Source organism: Eretmochelys imbricata, chromosome 1, assembly GCF_965152235.1.
Source record: "Eretmochelys imbricata isolate rEreImb1 chromosome 1, rEreImb1.hap1, whole genome shotgun sequence".
Classification (NCBI taxonomy): Eukaryota; Metazoa; Chordata; order Testudines; family Cheloniidae; genus Eretmochelys; species Eretmochelys imbricata.
In genome coordinates, this window is record NC_135572.1 from 22,772,461 (window position 1) to 22,787,957 (window position 15,497).

The 15,497-nt window shown below is 41.0% G+C and overlaps 1 protein-coding gene across 2 annotated transcripts in view; it reads right to left on the reverse strand.

The window, feature by feature from the left end:
* Positions 1-15,497, reverse strand: part of DLG2 (discs large MAGUK scaffold protein 2) — a 1,498,860-nt gene that overhangs the window by 897,485 nt on the left and 585,878 nt on the right. The gene's annotated exons all lie outside the window — the stretch shown is intronic.

Sequence of the window (15,497 nt, forward strand, 5' to 3'; positions counted from 1 at the left end):
ACTAAATATGTTTAAGAAAAAAAGATGAACCACTTATTAACATTTCAGCTTTCAACACCAATGGAAACATCTGGCAATTGCTTAGGAGAAGCTGCCTCTATTAGCAAGGTTTAAAGGTTGGGTCTCTCACAGAGTGATCCTGAAAGCCAACAGCATAAGGAAGGTCTGCTTGTTTTGCAGGCTTCCCAAATACACAAGCTAATTGACATAGCAAAGATGGAAAAGGTAAACTGTCTATTAACAGACTCGTTAACCTAATAAAAAAAGGAATACTCTATTGCAAATCTCTACTCTAGAATGTACTATGTTCAACACAATTTAGGATACAGGGATTCTTTACATTCTCCTTGACACTTGCACCAAATCAGGAGTTACTTCTATAGCTTTGGATTTAGATCTGTATATCAGAGCAAGATTTGGCCTTTTGCCAAAGGAGGAAAGTAATTGTTAGATAAATTTCCTGGCTTCTGTGAAGGATAAATTCCATTTTCTCCATTCTCTCTGGCTCCAGCCAAGTACCCATAATAGCAGACTTTGATCAAACTGCCCAAGACCACAGATGTGTGTAGGAAAAAAAAAAAAGTCACAGCAGAGACTGGAAGTGGAACTAGATAAAGCTGCATTGCCAAGAGCTAAAATGTCTGAAATCAAAACACTCTCCTACGCCCCAAAGAAAAACAAAAGTACAGACATTTCTATAGACAGATTAAGAGACTGAAGTCATCATCATTCTAGAAAATAAAGTTGCATTCAGCTACTAGTCTTAACAGCAGTTTTTAGTGTAATGCTATTTAAAGTAACTGAACTAAAAATGTCCTAAATTTAAGTTTCTGTAATGGAAAGTGACAACTGACCCAACACTAGCAAGCACAATTATAATTAAACAGGAGACTTTTCTGACAAATGTCTGTGGGGCTTCCAGGGTGAGAGGAATAGGCCACAGCAACAATTAAAATCAGAGCAACCTCTTTCATTTCCATTCAGCGTTTAACCCCAGATCATTGTATTGCTGTACAAGAGCACACAACCCAAACTGCATTATGGTCACAAGTACAGAGTTCAAGAAATAGAATTTAAAAATCACATCTGCAGCTCAAGTGCTCACTTTACCCCAACAAGCAAGGGACAGACTCATGAATACTGATGTTGCCACTGACTTTCTGGGTTTCCTTGGGCAAGTCTCAATCTTTCTGCCTCAATATTTTAAATATGGTTGTTGTTGGTTGCATGTATTCTCTCTGCTCTGGCCAAGTACCCAGTACAGCAGACTTTGATCAAACTGCCCAAGACCACAGACTTGGTTCAATGGCAAAGGCACTCGGCCAGGTTTATTGTTAACAAACCACGGTCCTAGTGCCCTAAACGTGCTACAGATACACTAAACAACATATGTATGGTCATTACAACAGACCAGCTCAATGAGCAGTGGAAATCTCTGATCCCCCGAGGCCAGACAAAATACCCCTTTGACTCCTCTTTTATACACAGATACAAACAAGTTACATATTGGCCCTCTAAAGTGGTTCATTACCACTCTATACCTTGTACCTGTTGGTTTAATCAAATCATTTCCATCCATTATCCTGTCATGCTAACCTTATTTTTGGGAGGGGTCAATGTATTATTAAACTATCTTTGGGGAGTGTGTTTTTATACCATAACTTTGTATTAGGGTGTTCTGGTCCTACCCTTCTGGAATATGTTCATATGAATACTTAGTGCCTAGTACTTCTTAGGAATGCTTGTTTTCACCAAGTTCATGGACTGGACAGTAAACCTGCAAGCAGGCATCTGCTTTCTAAAAAGGCTGACTTTTGCTCATAGCCTGATTCTTGCTGACTTTGCTTTATATCAGCAGGGCCTGACTTTAGTTCAGGCCTTATACCAGGCCCTATTATTTCAGGCGCTCTCTCTCTCTTTCTACTGCAGTAATAGAGTGCACATGGGAAAACTGAGGATTAGCTGAAGATTAAAAACCAGTATGCTAAGTATTATACACGTTAGCTTTGCTTCCAATAGTACTGTACTGGAGACAACCTTTCTTGTTGGGTTACTTATGGCATGTGACCATTTAGCTTTGGAGCTTGTGACATATCACAACATGGACTTCAGTATGAGGCAAAGCAACAGAAGTGTATCAAGGGCAGTTGTCCACTTCTGGGGTCAGGGGATGTAGGGAGTCAACTGCCATGGTCCCACAGACCATAAATAGGTCCCAGGTAGAACACACATACCCCAGTAAACACAGTACTGCAGACAGAGAAGGGAGCACAGGCCTACCTTTCCTCAAGGCAGGTCTACACTTAAAACACTGTATCAGCACAGCTGTTCCACTCTAGCACTTAAGTGAAAACATTCCTATGCCAACAAGAGAACTTCTCCCATCGGCATAGTTAGTCAACCTCCCCAAGAGGCAGTAGCTATGTTGATGGCAGAAGCTCCTGTTGCCATAACGCTGTCTACATAGGAGTTTAGGTTGGTATAACCATGATTTTTTCCACATCCCTGAGCAATGCAGTTCTTCTTATATAGGTCTGTAATGTAGACCTGGCCTCAGGGAGGCTCTGACATATAGCAAACTCTGGCTGGATCGTGGCCCCAGTCAGCCCTTCCTGCAGGGAGCTAGTATGAGAGTTCTTCTCTCCCTCCCAGCCTCCTGTCAACTGAGCCGGCTCTCTCCTTTTAACTGTCTCCTGCAAACCTGACAGCTCTTGCAAGTGAAGTGGACTGCTTGATCCCACAGCAGCTTATTAACCCTTCTCTGGTTATTGTGGGGTTATTAAACCCTATCAAACAGTAGTTGGCAGCTCTAAGGCATGTGTTCCAGCTAGGGAAATGGCATGCAGAAGTCAGTCATTTTAACAAAATTTGCACATTTGCACTTTTTAAATTGTATTTTTTTTAATTTACCCTACAAAGGTATAGGCAATACCATAGTAAGGGTCTGTTACTTGTGAATAGCAGTTGCAAGGATTTTAAGAGGACACCATAAACTTTAGAGGAACATTCAAGATTACATTCAAAATAGCTTTAAACAAACCCACCACCAAACTAAGATCTATTTCTACATCTGTATCTTTCGCTACCTTGTGAAAGGCATCAAGTTGTCAGTAGCACTTAGGTCAGGAAGTAGATTTATCCAGTCTCAAGCTTTTGTAATTCTACCCTTTACTTGCTGCATATCCTTGTAAAGGTTTGTACATCTAGAACTAATAGGTAAAATCCTGGCCTCATTGAAATCAATGGGAGTTTTGCAGCTGATTTTCAATGAGACCAGGATTTCACGCAGCATATGCAGCTGTGGGTTCAGCTGCATAACAGTTAACCGACCAGGTGATATCTCAGCAATATCTCCCAGACATCACTAGAACCAAAACACTAGGGAGCAAGCCTCCCAAACCGCCTCTTCCCCCAACCACCCCCCGCACACACACACACACACCCCCCACAACAGTACAGTACAGTACAACACAACAGTTCAGCAACACAGGCAGGGATAATTCTGTAAGATATGATAAAGAGTGAACAATAGGCTCTCTCTATCCATCCTGATGAGCTGGAGAAAGAATAAATAGATCTGTTAAAGTGTAATGCGTCAAAAAAAAGAGCCATGTACAAATGGGAATAGAAATAATGGATGTTTTCCCTCCTATTTACAGTTATCAAAAGGGTAAACAGTCCATAAAATGTTGCAACACTGAATGCTTTATCGTGTGTCAAACTAATAAATATTTAAAATTACTTTGGATTGGTCAACACACTAATCATTGCTTTTATAACAAACACCAGAGCTGTTTCACACATGGGTATCTTCCCTTCCTCACTCCATGCAATAGTTCTATTATTTTAAATTAGGATTCTATTCTGAAAAGCAACTCGGTAAAATGATATTGTGGCATTTCATTTATATTTGTTCTATCAGTGATTTCCTTTATCACCTCTACTTGATCCTTTTGTTTATAAACTAAACAAACAAAAAATCCACAGCAGGTGTGTTCTTTACTTATCACTAGTGCTTATCTTTTTATTTCTTTTTGGTTTGTTTCAAAAATGTTTTGAAATTCCCATTTCTCAGATTTTGAAATGGACCCATATTTTCTAAACTAAAAACAGACATTTTTGACTAAAAACTTGATTTTTGATACACAAGTGTTGATAACTGTAAGTAAAAGAAGTTGTAAGTTTAATGATTTTTAATATTAGTTTTTTGCTTTTGAAAAAAGCATTTCTACCACTTCCAAATTACACCCTCTTATGCTTGTGCAATACATTCACCACAGTGGTTTTGCACATATGTAACCAACTGTTAAATTAGCTAGTAGGCAATTCTGTTGATGATACGTAAGGACTAGAATGCAGCTCAGTCGCCCCAGGGCTAATGGGTAAAAACCATGGTAAATTATATTAGTAAACAGTGGTGACATATTTATAGCAATGGGATCTGTCAGTTTAAAGGTTCCATTTATATGTAGTCAATTTTTAAGGCTAGAATTGCACTTAAGTTCTCTGGTGGAGATTTCAAAGGATGTTAAAGAAGCTAGGTTCCCAACTACAATTGACTTTCATTCTAAAATCCCAGACTTTTTGAAGAATCTTTATTTTGGCATTGACTAGAAGAATAGAACCAAATTAAATAAGTTACTTTTGTATGGATAGGTCTTGTAATAGCATGGCACCTACCTCTCATGAGCACCCCTTCTGGTTGGGTGTGTTTGCAGTCTTTAACTAGTCCTGACCCAGATATCAGCCCGTACCCCCAGGGCTGCCCCCCCTGGAGGCAATGGTTTTGCCCTCTTGGTCTACTCTGACCCCAGCTCTCCAGCTGGGCCACTTAAGTAGTTCAGTTCCCCTTCTGGGGGTTTATTGCTGTCCAGGTGTAAGCCAGTTCCCCAGTGGCCTATGGGGAGAGCCGGGGGGGGACCTTGGCCCACCCACTACTCTGGGTCCCAGCCCAGGCACCCTAAGAATAGCAGCCAAGTGCCATCATGTCCCTTCACCTAAACTTTCAATTCCCTGGGCCACTTCCATGCAGCCCCAGCCTGCACTGATGCTTCACCCTTTCTTCAGGACTTCTTTTATGTTCAGACCCAACAGCCAACCAGGAGCTCTCTTTCACTTGCCCAGTCCCTGCCATCACTGAGCTGTTCATGGTACTGCTGTTCTTTATGGCCAGCTAGGACCACCCCTTGCACTCCTCTGGCTCCAGCAAGGAGCTGATTATCTCTGGAAATGCAGCTTCTTTTATATGGCCCTCCTGGGCCCTGATTGGCTGCTTGGAGAACTCTTCTACTGCTCCTTTCCTGGAATGGTGTGGCAGGACACGGAGGCCTCCAGGAGGGGGCCTAGTCCACTCCATCACAGGGCCATAGAAAGTGAATTATACTATTTAATAAGTGGATGCAAGATGACAATACTGGCCTATCAGAGGTGAGAGTAGACATCTCAGAGATAATAGATAGGGAGGATATAGGTCATGAAGGGCCGTGAAAGTGAAGATACGATAGAGAAGGGGGAGCCAGTGGAGGGATGCAAACAGGGGTGACATGGTTAACGTAAATTAAGCCTTCTGAATGGGGTTGATCATTGACAATGTGTCACACTGTGCTCAACATCTCATTTGGGCTGCTACCACTAGAACTTTGAGTAGAGATATCACCATTAGAAGTATGAATGTTCTCCCATCCAATGCTCTGGGTGCATACATAATAGTCAAGCAAAAACAGAGACTAATACTCAATAAATCAAAATCCACCCAGAGCCATCAGGTCACTCCATATGTAATATAATAAAATAAAAAAAACCACCAGCTCTTATATAGTGCTTTTCATGATCTCAAGGTGCTTTACACAAGGAAGAAAGCACCATTATCCACATTTTAAAGACAGAGAAACTGAGGCATAAAACTAACCCAAGGTGACCCCGCAGGCCTCCTCCCTGGGAACACTCTTCCTTCATCCTCCTCATAGTTAAAGCAGGGGACAATTCATCTGAAGGGTTCAAGCTACCTCTAATGGTGAGGGTATCACACAGAGAAACAGCATCTCTCTGACACAACCAAGACAAAATCCCTTTGTGGACTCCATCGGTTAAGACCAACATTTTCTAATTGCACTCAGAAATGAACTCAAGTCACACACTCCTGTGAGAAATATCCATTAATAAATTGGCCACATCACTCACTACCCACTGAAGTCTGCAAGTGGTCTCTCAAAATATAGTGCCATATAGAATGCAGGGTAGAATCCAGTTTTAGATCACAGAGCGTATATCACCATCTGAAAAGCAAGTTGGCAAAATTTCTGGATGAATACAGCACAAGTGATGAAAGGAGTCTTGGTCACTCTTCATCTACCTGGATTAAATACAAAGGTAGGTACACTCTCCCAGCAGAGGGAGTAATACAACTCCACCATTTCATTCAGCTTGGTGGGAATAGGATGCTGCTGAGGTGCCTCGGCCATGGAGCAGTTGAGTCTCACTCAGCTCACCATCATCCAAGCCCTAATCCCAGCACAACACAGATTAACACAATCGAGTGATCCCACAGGATAAAATGAAGGACTGGGAAAACTGTGTTGTCAACATATTGGAGACGTTGGGTCTCAGTGTCTCTCTCTCTCTCACACACACACACACACACACACACACGTACGTTTTGGAGAAGTGACTCCCTGCTACCTTGTGTCATCCCACATAAACAAAGGTAGTGATTTGTGTTCATCTTTACCTGAATAAATGACTGAGAATGGATTAGTATTGATTGGCTAATTTTATTTTTCAAATTTGATGTATGACAAGTATTAAAAAATTGGTTATGTGCACCTAAAAGAGAAACAAAGAGAATGTGATAACAGAGAGAAAAAAAAATGGTTTTCACCAGAGAAGAGAAATCTTTCATAAAGCTTTTCGGGAAAGCTGCTTAAGCAGCAGTTTTACAAAGAAAATAATTTATTCTAGGATTTCTTGACCACAAAATTTGCCATATAATCCCTCTCTTGGTGCAACATTAAGCTGCTGAATCTGACCTGTCATTTACAAAAACACTGCATGTTCATGGTTGTGAAGATGACCTGGAAACCACAAACCATAAGCTGATTCATGCGGTCTGCAGACTCAGGCAGACAACACCTCTGAGTTATGGTTGCAGTGCTAAGTGCCCTATCCTTCTCAATGTCTGTATTCACTCTGAACTACAAGGATGACCAGTTAAATAATCAACACAGCTAACTAGATCACTATTGATCACTGTAACAAATATCCATCTAATATGATCATCCAGCAATCTCAAACAACCTCCTTATGTACCAAAAATACCAACTACCCACCTAGCAAAACCTCTGGCGCTCCCCCTCTTCAACTTTCAAAAAAATGTAGCTATGCATTATCAAATTTCAGAATGTAGCTAAGCATTATCAACCTAAACATCTACATTGAAAACTCAAGTGTGGATGCATTAAAAAATTAACTTTAATATATGAACATATGAAATCAGAGGCTATTGTAGTGATTGTATCATTCATTCAGTCCACTTGCTAATTTTTTTAAATTTTAAAGTAAAAGGTAAAAACAAATATGGAGAAACTTTTGTTGGAAATTCCCCCCCCCCCCCAATCAAATATCAATTTCAATAACATTTTTATTGGGAAGGTTTCTCAGGTCGAGGACGGCAGCTCTTGTCAGAGACAGAAAGATGTGGAAAACAAAAAATGTTGAAAGTGAAATATTTTAAGAGAACTGTTGTTTTCCAGCCAGCCCTCCTATTTTAGTTAATATGAAGCTGTCGCAGAATTCCTAGTGTGGTGTAGAATCTAGTTCCCAGTTATATTGTCATTCATGCACCTTCGTAGCTATAGTCCTCTTCACTAACATGGGTGTTTTAATGAAGCTATGGAAAGTTTTGGGGGAAGGGAGAAAGGCATCATCATGTAGACGCTGTTTAGCTAATGGGTTGCTGCTTCATTTCCACACCTATTTGTCAGTGTTTGGTGGCTATGCTCGCTGCTTTCACATGTGCTCCAAACCCTTCCACTGGAGGGAAAGGGTTCAGCATAGTCTTCCCTTCCAAACATATCTATAGTTATCTCATAATCTTGAGAGGATGGCAGCCAAAAACTTTTGCATGGAGTTCTCTCTATCCTTTAACTTTTCCAAGAGTATATACATAACTTCCACCAGGGTTCTTGTCCAGACCTGGTTTCTTAATTTACATGTTTGTATTTGGTTGTGTGGTCCTATGACATTTGTCAGATTTTGTTACTACCCTGGGAATTCATTCGGGCACACGGTCTTTCAATTATGTTGATATACATTAAGGTGCCCAGAGGCCTTCCAATATGAGTGCCTATAAAGTAAATATAAATGATATTATAGGATATTCAAATTATATTGATTCTAAATATCATCTTTTTTCTTTAGGGAAAAAAAAATCAAGCAAAATGGATTACAAAAATCAATATCAGACTAAAAGATCTGCCAATCCCAAGTAACAATTAATAAATCAAGCTACAAAGAAGCAGTAAAAATATTCTCCAGATAGCTTATTTGGGGAGGGGGCAAACTATATTGTTTCACAACTTTTAAGAAGTACTCTAATTTCTCTTGCAATCTGTGATGCTGTTGAAATAGGAGACAGTTCATTTGTATTTAGTACTCATCGGCCTTTATTGTGTTGGGCTCTTTGCTACCCAGTGCAATTAAATTCAGGCTCCTGCTGGGATTGAGTCAGTGTCACTGCAGCAAACTCATGAATCCTTGTCAGACAGAGAGGTGAAGGAGCCATGCCAGAATAGGGAGAGCTATGGGAGGGGGAGGGGAAAGATGCGTGTGCAAAGAGCTTTAAATGCTATGCCTGTAGCTATGCAGTCTATAGTTTTTTAGCACATACAGTGCTTTATGTACTAAATAGTACATTTGCAAAGAGTTGCACTGGCTATAATCTATTTATCTCCCTTTTATTTTAGTGTTAACATCCCTGAGAGAGGTTTTGAAAATTCAGGAGAAATACAGTGTTGCTCTCTCATTTTCTACAACCATATACAACCCAAAGCAAATGGTAATGATAGCCACGCTCTGCCAGTCATACAAAACTTGAATTCTGCATTAGGAAACTGTGTCCGGAAGCTTTAGAGGTCTTCAAGGGGTTGCATGCACAGAGAAATACAGCATGCAAACAGAACACACACACACACACACACACACAAAGTGCTACAGCTTGTGTCCATGTATGAAAAGGGTTTCAATGAGGCGCTGTACAAAACGTACAGCCTAGTTCTGACCTCAGAAAAGACCAAATCTGCAGTAACGCCCTTGACTGTGGTGGAGTTACTCTCAATCATATCAGCGTAACTGGGAGTAGAACTAATTCGTGTGTGTACAAAATGGAAAAAACATGCAGGAGCATTAAGACAGTATGCAGGGTAGTTAAAACGAACCCAAGACTAAAAGATGGTGCAAAAAGAGACCCTTCAGAAGTAAAACTAATCCCACTAAATTTTCTTGGGACTTAAGAGGAAGCATTCAATTGACATGCCAAAAAAGCAGGTATGTGCTGTACCTTTCCTATTTTAAGTTCTTATTAGATCATTAATAGGTCCAAGGAAAGACTAACAGTGAAAAACAGTAAACTTAAATTTGATTAAATTTCACAGTGAAGGTACATGTTGCATTGGTTAGTGGGGGGTCCTTATTTAGAACCAATGGGTTCATGCATCACAAAGGAAAAGGAGGATAAACTGGCAGTCCTGAATGGGAAATGGAGGGTTTGATGTACAAAGCTCATTTGTGAGACCACAGAACATTTAAGGACAGAGAAAGTGCTCTGTAGAGTGCTGTTTTCCTTTATTATTCTACACTGAAATTATTTGTTCAAACAAAGAACAAACGGTTATATCCAGAGCGAGAGAGAAATAGTGATTGTTCTCAGATTTACAAATCAGATCCTGCATTTTTGGTCATATTCCAAGCACAGATTTGCCTTTACAATATGCTTTGCTGCTCAAGTTAGACGTGCACAGCACTGTAACCCCTCTCCCCTGATTATATATTACAAAAAAGTTTACAAGTGTCTTTTGACAATGTAGATTTAGTTAAAAGCTCAACAAGACACTAAAACAGATTCTCCAAAGTTTTACTTAGTAATCTAAATATTTATAAAGGGACTTCAGTGTTTTAAATTAAATTGTATAAACACAAATAATAAAGCTAACAAGCTGTGCTCACTCATATTTCCATTGCGATGTCAGCATTTACAAACAGCCCACCATTAGAATTACTACTTTAGTATCTAGGAACCCTAGTCAAGTACCAAGATCCCATTGTGCTGTGTTTATACACAGCACAAGAGATGGTGATCCCTAGCACCGATTTCCCTACACCCCCCAAACTTCCCCCTCCCTGCCAATGGTCAACTAGTTACATGCCATGTTGCCAATTTAGTCATTTTCCAATGAGATCTAGTTTTGAAAAAAAATTTATCTGGAAAAAAATGTCATTTAGTCGTTGGTTGGAAATTTGATTTGAAATTGAAACATTAATACACACTTTAAAAACATATACATACACACGATAAAATAAATACTTGTACCTGAAAAACTAATAGCTTTGAAAAAGTATGAACTAAGACTAACTTCCTCACACAACTGTGTTTGTTATGACTATGTCAGCTCATTTGTTTCAGCAGCGTTGGCCAACCTAATAATTTCAAATTATGACTTGTAAGCAAGGTCTGAATGAGCTCTCCCTGACAGCTAGTGATGAGCTGGGAGTCAAAAGGCTTCAGAACCAGGCCATATTTATGTGAACACATCCACTTTGGCTAGATATCCAGCAGACAAAGCTGTGTTGCCAAAGTGATCAGTTTCAGCTGGTGTTGGGCAGCGTTCCCTCTAATTTTTCCCACGCATGTGTGGAATGAATTTTATGTGCACCAATATGGAGGTGATGTGTAACACACCACCACCATATTGGTGCACATAAAATTCATGTTGTGGGAGTGGGGCTGAGGAGTGCGGAGTGTGAGAGGGGGGCTCAGGGCTGGGGCAGAGGATTGGGGCTCCCCCACCGGCAGGTCAGTGCTGAGGGAGAGGTGCCTCTCCCCACTGCGGCCTTGAGCCCTTGCGTGCGCCTTAATAGGCAGCTGTGCAGCTTAGAGGGAACTTAAAAGTGATCTGTAACCTAACACCTATATTGAATTGCGGGGGGGGGGGGGGGGGGGGGGGGAAGGTAAATCCTTATTGTATGAGTAAAAGTACAGCAGAACTGTGCTTCACCTGTCCTGATAGAGGAGGGTCACCCTCAACTGAGCGGGATAAAGATGCCAGATCACAATGGAGAGAGAGAGAGAGTGGGGCAAGTGTTTTTGCCTGGTGGTGTAGGCTCGGCCTAAAAGTCACAAGCACCATTTGACCTGCCCTCTCCCGTTTAATGATAGAGCTAATTAAGCTCCACTGAGAGTCCTTTGACCACTAGAGCTAAAATCATGGATAATCAGGACTAAGGTCTTAGACCTCTGCTGTACAGTGTTTCCGTGGAAGAAACTGCCCAGCCTGCACTACAGATTCCCCTATTGAGAGCTGGGTGACACCTCAAGAGACCAACTCACAGGAGGTCATAACAGAGAGGTAGGTAGCAGCAGAAGTTGAAGGCACAGGGCCATCAGCAATGGAGCAGATGACGGAGCAGTGGAATGAACGGTCGCACGATGATCAACAGCAGCTGGAGCAAGCAGCCGGTAGAAAGAGCATGGTGCCTTCTTCATTCCACCTCAGAATGAGAGGTGAACTCCCGATTAAGCACCTCTGAACTCTGGGTCTCCACTGACAAAGGAAAACTGTGAGTGGGGTGGGATGGGGTGGAGGGGGAGAGGAAGGAGGGGCACTTGGGACTACGTTTTAGTGAGTTTTCTCTAGAATGCTAGATTTGTGACTGGGAAACATAGTAGGCCAAGATTTTTAAAATGCATTATTTGCCAGGTTTGTTATCTGGCATTGTCACGATCTCAAGAGGTCATTATCTCAGGGAGTTTCTGACCTAAAAACATTACAATTAATTTTTCAAAAGTCAATTTAAATTGAATACATTTTTAAAAATTGATTTTTGTTTCAGAATTCTAAAATATTATCCTAACAAAACATTTAATATATTCATATCTGTTGTATATGTTGCAGGTCAAAGTGAAAATGGAGATAAAAACAATTTTTCTACTTCCCACTTGTACAATTGGTAAAAGTTGAGGAGCTTAGCTTGCTAGACTGATCAACAAAGCCAATGCTGACAAAATGTGAAAAAGGCTGCAAAACACCAAGTCTCTGGACCGCATCGACATACAGAAAGCCTTATAAGCCAGTCACTGTCAAAGCCAGTTTTAGAAGAACTTAATGACACTATTAAGAATGCTGGAGACACAAAACAGTTTATGCAAACAAACATACCTGTTTAAGCAAGAGATACCACAAACTGGAGGCCAATGTTAACCAATGAAAATGCACTTAACCATGAAGAAACCGCAAGAAACTCAACTGACTCATTAGAAGCATGATGGTACAACAGTAAATGACTCCGCAGTTGAAAAAAAGAGAAGAACTGTCTCACCACATTAAAACCATTTTACACATGGCTTAGGAATGCACCAATGCAAATGGGTGGAAAGTCACTGCGTATGTTATCTTGATGTCAGTAGTAGGCCGGTAGATGCATTTCTAGATATCCTGGTTACAGAAGACACACCGGCTGCATCTGTAAATTGGACCCCAAATAGATGGCTGCTCACGTATTCAATGGAGCTGCAAACTTCTCTGAAGACATGTGGAGTACTAGCTTAGCTTCGCAGGGGGGGCGGGCGGGGACACTACCCTAATCTCTCCTATGCAGAGGCCATCTACTCCAACTAGCAGTAGTATGAGCTGCACAATCTTCAAAATACATTTAAAAAGCCATAAATGTAATGTCTTAATTCTACTCTTTTTTTCAGTAAGAGTCCAAAGAGATTGAAAGTCTTGGGAAAAAACAGAAGATACACTGGGACTGAAGTTCAAATTAGTCCAACCTCATGAGTGATCCTTGGCAGTTGTCTTAAAATTACTGCCACTGTTATTACTGGCTTTGGAAAGCATCTACCAAGATCGGATGGATCAAGTAGTGAGGCTGGTGGACCACTTTTCTACTATGTTCAGAGAAGACAAGCACTATTCTCTCTCGTATGTCTACTGTTGAAACCAGTTGGGTCATTAAACAATGCCACTCAGGCATCTCCTACAACAGTAGTAGATCTTTGCCCAGCAATAGAAGCGACACTTGGATCAGAGAGATATTCACTGAAAACATACTGGAAGAAGCAAAGACTTCAGTCCAGAAATTTACTAATGAAGGCACTTGTATTTAATCCTTAAACGAACAGGACAAGTAGTGTTTGGTAAGCCAGCTGAAAAAGTACACATACTTGATTCTTACAAATCTACAATGATTTCTGGATTCTACTCAACCTCTGCATAGCTTTTACAGATGCCTGTCTTATATAAACACCAACAGTTGAGTGGAGTGAGGCACTACCAGTAACAGGGCTGCCATGTGATGACAGAATAGATAATTTGAACACAGAGTGGAATATCATATGATGAATGAATGAAAGAAGATTTGACCTCAACTTCTTTATCACTAGTGGTTCAACCTGATCTTTGTGCTATGTTTTCTGGGATGAAAGAAGTAGGAATTTATCTGTTGCTACTCCAGTCACGGTAGCTCCTGTTGAGCATTCTTTTTCATCATTGAATAGAATTTTGTGTTCTGAAAGAAGTCGGCTTCTGTCCAGTCATGTGAATGAACATCTTAGTTGAAGGACTGGAAGTACCAGACATACAAGAAGCCACCAAAGATGAACACATTGAATTAGAGAAGTTCATTAACAGAGTTGTGCAGAATTAGAACAAAAAACCGAGAAGGATATAGGTGTAGTGCTTCAAAGACTTGAGTAGCCAACTTTAATTTGTGTAACGATTTTAAAGCATTAGTTAAATCTAATAAAATGGTCATGAAACATTTTTCAGTTTTTACTAAGGGGTCATACAGTCCACCTTTGTCCTCAGGATCTCACCCCTTGGCCCTTACTCCCCTGTCAATTCAAACACCTCTCCCCACCCCAATTTCAATTCTGGGGAAAACCCTGCCAAGGAGTTTACAATCCAAGTACAAGACAAGAGATCACAGATGGATACAGACAGACTGGGGAAGGAAACAGTGAGACAATGGTGGTCAGAACACTAGCAGCATTCCCACCACACCAATGGCACGTCTGTTATGTTTTTTTGTAGGTCTATGGCAAAGGAGTGTTTTAAGGAGTGATATGGAGGATGAAGCAGCTTTGTGGACGTTTATGGGGAGTACCTCCCAAATGGGAAAGGCAGCATGGAGAAAAAGTTAAAGGTGCATGTTTGAAAGTTTAATAAGTGGGAGATGGATTTGAGATACCAGTTTTCCATATATTTTGAATAACTTGCTACTCTGAAACTTGTTAACTAATGTGAACTGTAATAACAAAAACTGAGTTTATATTTATCTTCTGGTACATTACCTAATAAATCAATTATGATAATAAGTTTAATAAATATATTTTTCTGTTTCCATTTTACAAAACAATTAACACTTGGAATGGAAAACAAGACCAAACAACACACCCACACCCCTTTAGTTCACTGGTCCTGAATTGCATATTGAATTTCTTTTATTAGCAGACTTAAAAAACAAACAACAAAATCCACCACCCCTTCCTCATGGGAAGTCAGACAAAAGTCTCATAACACTATGCCCGTATCAACAGGTGTCATTAATGGCACAAGAACTGATACATGCTAATCCATTCAGAAATGTTTGTCATCCCTACAGTGATAGGTATAGATGTGAAGGGGTCCACTCACCAAAAGCGTGCCTCCTTGTGGCTAGGTCTGGGATTTACCTCTCACCCGGTCTGATGCCCTCTGCCAAAAGTAACTCATGCTGTGACCTCTCCCCCTCTCTTTGAGACTCAGCATGCTCTCTCTTCATATCTAGGGCCCTCCAGCCAGATCACTGTAAAGTTTCTTCCCCCTCCCCAACTTCTGGTGTAAAAAAGACCTAGGCCCCCTCCCATTCCAAGTCTATATCCAGTGCCACTTTCCCAGTGACAGGTAGGGGAACCCAAACCCTCCCACAAGTTCAAGCCCAGGATCCTTCTGACTAGTAATCCAGGTCTGCTCAGTCTCAGTTGCTGTTTCCCTGGGCTCCTTCCTACTACACCTCTGTCTCCAGGTCTACCACCAGAGCTTCCTCTACTACCTGTGGCTAGTTCATCCCTCTAGACCTCTCATAAGACTCCCTACTTCAGGGTAGGACCCCAGGGCCTACTCTCCCCCTGGATCTCCTCTTTGTCCCTGGCAAACTCCCTTTCCCTATAAGGGGTGATAACAGGTCTCCTCCCTGCAGCTCTCTCCTGCTCTCACTTCTTGGTTTTACAATCCTAGCCCAGCTCC